The following is a 6,006-nucleotide window of genomic DNA, read 5'->3' as shown; positions in this document are numbered from 1 at the left end:
TGTGGATTCGTTGGTTCGTTGGATGGACAGATGATGGACGGATGGATGAGAGAGGAGAGGCGAAGGGCCAGAGCTAATGCCAATGTTTAGAGAATGTTACTAAATCAAGAAACAGGCGGGCTGTTGAAATGACTCACGATGCACCTGATTTTCCCACCTTGCAGGCACAGGCCGGCCCGAGTCAGGCAGGGTTGGAAACGCTCATCCTTGCTGCCCCAGGGCCTCTCTGATGGAAGTGTTGGACACTGAGCAGTTTCACTGCTTCCAGAGCTTAGCACAGGGCAAGGCGGGACCATCCAGCACCCCAGCCCTCCCCAGTCCCTCTGCCCCAAGCCCTCCCTTTTAGGTGTGCAGTCCAGGTCCCTGGCAGCCCCAGATGTCACCCAGGAGGGCCACCCCCTCCCCAGCCTGTGGACAAGGGCGCAGCCCCCAGCGGCCTCTCCCGTCTGACTCCCCCAGGCCAGCTCACCCTTGGTGCTCAAGCTGCCCGCAGAGGTGCTGTCTGCCTCTCCCGGCTGTTCTTGCTCTCCTGGCTCTGTCCCCTCCCCACACGGAGTCCCATGATGGAGGCACCATGGGAGACCCATTAGCAAGGAGGAAGGACCACCGACCACCCAGAAGTACAAACTGGGGACCGGCGCTGTGGTGCAGCAGGTTAAAGCCCTGGCCTGAAGCGCCGGCATCCCATATGGGTGCCGGTTCTAGTCCTGGCTGCTCCTCTTCCGATCCAGTTCACTGCTATGGCCTGAGATAGCAGTAGAAGATGGCCAAGTCCTTGGACCCCTGCACCCACATGCAAGACCCGGAAAAAGCTCCTGGCTCCTGGCTTCGGATTGGCGCAGCCCAGCCATTGCAGCCATCTGGGGAGTGAACCAGTGGATGGAAGACCTAGCTTTCTGTCTCTACCTCTCTGTAACTCTTTCAAATAAAAATAAATAAATAAATAAATAAAGAAGTGCAAACCACACTCCCTTTTAAACATCTTTAAAAATGTGATGTCATTTTCATTTTATTTGAAAGGCAAAAAGAGACAGAGATCTTCCGTTCCACTAGTTCACTCCCCAGATGCCTACAGTAGTCAGGCCTGGGCCAGGCAGCAGCCAGGAGCCCAGACCTCTATTCGGGTCTTCCACGTGGGCAGCAGGAGCCCAAGCACCTGGGCCTTCTGCTGCCTCCCAGGGTGCACATTCTCAGGATGCTGGATCAGAAACTGGGGGATGCGGGTGGCCCGAATGGTGTCTTAACTGTTGGGCTGAATGTCTGCTCCCAGGAGGAACTGGAGAGGAGGGAGCCCACCAGGCACAGGGGCAGCACACCCCTCCCGGCTCCTGGCTCTCCACCCCTTTGGCCCTGGGCCTGTTCTTGCCTCCCCTGCCCTTCCCCCCTTACCAAGGGTGGCTGGCTCTGGTGTGTGGCTGCACAGTGCACAGAGGCCTCCCACCTCTGCTGCCACTGCTGCGGGGTCCTCTGGGAGCTGACCCACCTCCTTTTCCAAACTCCTCACCATGACAGAGCTCACCAGGCCAACTGGAGCCCTGGCTGGCCTCACGCACCGCCCCTCCTCCGGCCACTTTGTTCCCGCTGTACCCTTGGCACAGGATACTCGCTTCCTTCATTTCAACCCCTCCCCTGTGCCCAACCTGTCCTTCAAGATTCAGCATACAAGAGTGGACGTTTAGCCCAGTGGTAAGATGCCCCAGCCCACATTGGAGTGCCTGGGTTGGATTCCTGGCTCTGGCTCCTGACCCTGGCTTCCTGCTTATGCACACCCTGAGAGGTAGCAGTGATGGCTCAAGTCATTGGATCCCTGTTAACCACATGGGAGACGTGGATTGCACTCCTAGCTCCATGTCAATCCCCAGCCTTTGTGGGCATTGAAGAGTGAACCAGTGGCCATGGGTTATTTGTCTGCCTCTCAAATTAAAAAAAAAAAAGGAAAAAAGCAGTTTAATTGCCATCTTCCTCCATGAAGCCGTCCCAACTTATGATTTCTTCCTTAATGTTTTATCGCCTCCCCCACGCCTTCTGAAGTTCGTTTCCACCATGGGAGCTTTGTGTCCCTCTTGAACTTGGGGGGAGTCATTAGCATCTAGCTTTGCATCTCACTCATAGCAGGCACTCAGCGTGTTGCAATGAATTAGGGATGAATCCCAATTCTAAGACTTGTTCACTGAAGAGCATCACAAAGTACACAAAGAAACTTGCTGAATGAACTGCTTTTATAATTCCAGACTTCACAGAGGCTTTGAAAATGAGTTCCGCTGGGTATATAAGAAGATGCAGAGCCTGTAATAACAACCCCTGCACCTACCACCTAGTTTATGAAATGAAACTTTCCAGACTCACTTGGAACCCCCTGTGAGTCCTGTTCCTTCCTGTGAAAACAGGGACCATTCTGGGACTGGGGAGTGTAGCATTCTGCCTCATTGTGTTTATAGCCACCAACAGGTCACCTGGGATGCTGGGAACAGCACTGGTTTGGAGCTGCAAGGCAGCTCCTCATCCCTGACATGGGAACTCCAAGGTTTACTTATTGGGAACCAAATTAGAGGGGGACATGAGATACAAGAGAACAATGCCTCACGTCACTTCGATTCCTGACTTCTCTAGTAGGTATATTTTAATGCATTAGGAGTTAGCTAAAATTTTAGTTAATAAATTGGCAGTTGATTTATCTAGAAAAACACAATGTTTATTTGGATTTCTCTTTATTTTTTTAAAGGTTCATTTATTTATTTGAAAGTCAGTTACAAAGAGAGAGGGAGAGAGGTCTTCCATCCGCTAGTTCACTTCCTAGTTGGCCACATGGTCGGAGCTACCCATATGGGATGCTGGCACTGCAGGCGGAGGCTTTACCTGCTATGCCACAATACCGGCCCCTGAATTTCTCTTTTAAAAAAAAAGAACTCTAGAAGGACCAAAAGAAGCAAAAAGAAGGACCAAGGTCTAGTGATAGGAACACAAGACATCCTAGTGTCTTTAGTTTATCAAAGTTAACTGCTTTTTCTGAAACTCAATCCCTTCATCTTTAAAATGGCTGCAATTTAAAAAAAAAAAAAAGATTTATTGGGTTGGTGTTGTGGCATAGCAAGTAAGGCCGCCACCTGTAGTGCCAGCGTTCCATATGGGTGCTGGTTCGAGTCCTGGCTGATCCACTTTTATTTTATTTATTTATTTATTTATTTATTTTTTGACAGGCAGAATTAGACAGTGAAGTGAGAGACAGAGAGAAAGTTATAGACAGTGAGAGAAAGACAGAGAGAAAGGTCTTCCTTCCATTGGTTCACTCCCCAAATGGCCACTATGGCCGGTGCTGCTCCCAGGTGGGAGACCTGGAAGAAGCTCTGGCTCCTGGCTTTGGGTTAGTTCAGCTCCAGCCATTGCGACCATTTGGGAAGTGAACTGGCAAATGGAAGATCTCTCTGTCTCTCCCTCTCTCTCTGTAACTCTACTTTTCCAATAGATTTATGTATTTGAAAAGCAGAGTTACAGAGTATGAGAGAGAATTTTCTATCTGCTGGTTCACTCCCCAGATGGCCACAGTGGCCAGGGCAAGGCCAAGCTGAAGCCAGGAGCTTCATTCGGATCTCCCACATGGATGGCAGGGTCCACACATTTGGGTCACCTGCTGCTGCTTTTCCCAGGCCATTATCAGGAAGCTGGATGGGAAGTGAAGCAGCCAGGACACAAACCAGTGCCCATATCGGATGCTGATGTTACTTTACAGGCAGTAGCTTTACCCACTATGAGACAACACTGGCCCCAAAATGGATGTAATTTTTAAAAATTTGATTGTATTCTCAATCTCCATCCACCCAAAATCTAGAGTCATCTTTTTGGGAAGTTGTAAAAAGACCAAAGAAATAATCTGTGAGGGGCTGGTATTGTGGCTCAGTGGTTAAAGCCACCACCACATCCCTTATCCCAGTGCTAGTGGGAGTCCTGGCTGCTCTACTTCCAACCCAGATTCCTGCTAAAACACCTCTGAAAACAGCAGATGAAAACCCTGCCACCCACGCGGGACACCCAAGTGGTGTTCTGGGCGCCTGGCTTTGGCCTGGCCTAGCCCTGGCATTTGAGGAGTGAACCAGTGGGTGGAGGAGCTCTTTCTCTGTCTCTCCTTCTCTCCCTGTCACTCTGTCTTTCAAATAAATAAGTAAACACTTTTTTTAAAATGTGAGTAATTTTTATAAACTATTGATAGAAGGTAATGTTAGCACCATCAGCAACAGCAACTCCGCCACCTAGCAGTTGAAAAGAGTAACTGCATCTGAGTACAACAAACTGCACCCAGAGCCGGGACCAGTCCCTTAAGAGGATTACTACATTTGGGAACAATATCTAAATTAAAAGACAAACAAAAAGGAACTCAGAGCACACAAGATGGACGCGGTTGTCAATGCATTCAGAGATGATTAGGTATTACATCCATCAATGTTCTTAGCAGTGTTGTGCTGGAACTGGCTTGGACAGCCATGCAAAATCTGTTAAACCTTCAGGAATTCTGCAAAGCCAATTAAACACAAGCATTATTAAAAATTAAATCATAGAAGTGGGTGGTTTTTTTAAAGATTTGTTTATTTATTTGAAAGGCAGAGTTACAGAGAGAGATCTTCCGTCACTACCAGATGGCCACATGGGCAGGGCTGGGCCAGGCTGGAGCCAGGCTGAAGCCGGGAGCCAGGAACCAGGAGTTTTATCTTGGTCTCCCACATTGGTATACAGTTTCAAGTACTTGGGCCATCTTCCGCTGCTTTCCCAGACTCATTGTCAGAGCTGGATTGGAAGTGGAGCAGCTGGCATATGGGATGCTGGTGCTGCAGACGGTAGCTTAACCCACTGCACCGGCCCCAGGTGGGTGTTTTGGTGCAGCAGTTAAGTTCCTACTTGGGACACCCCCGTCCCACATCAAAGCGTCTGGTTTGAGTCCTGACTCCCCAACTCCCCCAACTCCAGCTTCCTGCTAATGCGCATCCCAGGAGGCAGCAGATAATCGCTGAAGTACTTGGGCCCCTGCCACCTCCGTGGGAGACCCGGATTGAGTTCAGAGCTCAGCTCTGACAGTCACTTGGGGAGCGAACCTGCAGATGAGAGATCTCTCTTCCTCTATCCTTCTCTCTGCCCTTCAAATAAAATGAAAGTAAATTTTAAAAATTAAATTCTATAAATTCACAGGTAAATCTATTCAAAGCAAATGTAGGGGGCCAGTGCTGTGGCACAGCGGGTTAATGCCCTGGCCTGAAGCGCTGGCATCCCATATGGGTGCCAGTTTGAGACCCAGCTGCTCCACTTCCAATCTGGCTCTCTGCTATGGCCTTGGAAAGTGGTAGAAGATGGTGGCCCAGGTCCTTGGGCCTTGCACCCACAAGGGAGACCCGGAAGAAGCTCCTGGCTCCTGGCTCCAGGTTGGTGCAGCTCTGGCTGTTGCGGTCATCTGGGGAATGAGCCATCAGATGGAGGACCTCTCTGTCTCTCTCTCTGCCTCTCCTCTCTCTGTGTAACTCTTTCAAATAAATAAATAAATCTTTAAAGCAAAACAAAACAAGCAAATGTAATCAATTGTCAAAACTCACCACTCCTTAATCATTGCACCCCCTCTAACTGCTGTTCACGGTCCTGAAGTCAAGCGTATCTACTGGGTCTGCACAGGGTCTGCGATGTAACATGTGCTACTGAGCAGCTCTTCCCGACCCCTGGGGCAACTGCCCATCAGCAACTGCCCAGCCATGGGGGAGTTCTCCCACCACAGCAATAGGTCAGGTGCTACAAGTGTTACTGCTGTGGTCTGCCCCGGAGAGCCGACCGTGAAACCTTGACAGCGGGCTCTGAAGAATCAAAAACATGAAAGTGAACATGAGAAGCCTACCCCTATGAGAAGATAAGGTGGGAATCTCTCAGCAAGTAGGAAATAAGCAGTCGGTAGAACACGAGAAAGTTAGAGGGTCAGTCCAAAGGCCTAGCAAATAGTGAGCTCCAGGAAGAGAGCAGGAGGGAACAGATCAAGAG

Source organism: Oryctolagus cuniculus, chromosome 1, assembly GCF_964237555.1.
Source record: "Oryctolagus cuniculus chromosome 1, mOryCun1.1, whole genome shotgun sequence".
Lineage (NCBI taxonomy): Eukaryota > Metazoa > Chordata > Mammalia > Lagomorpha > Leporidae > Oryctolagus > Oryctolagus cuniculus.
Note: the sequence above shows the minus strand (reverse complement) of the source record.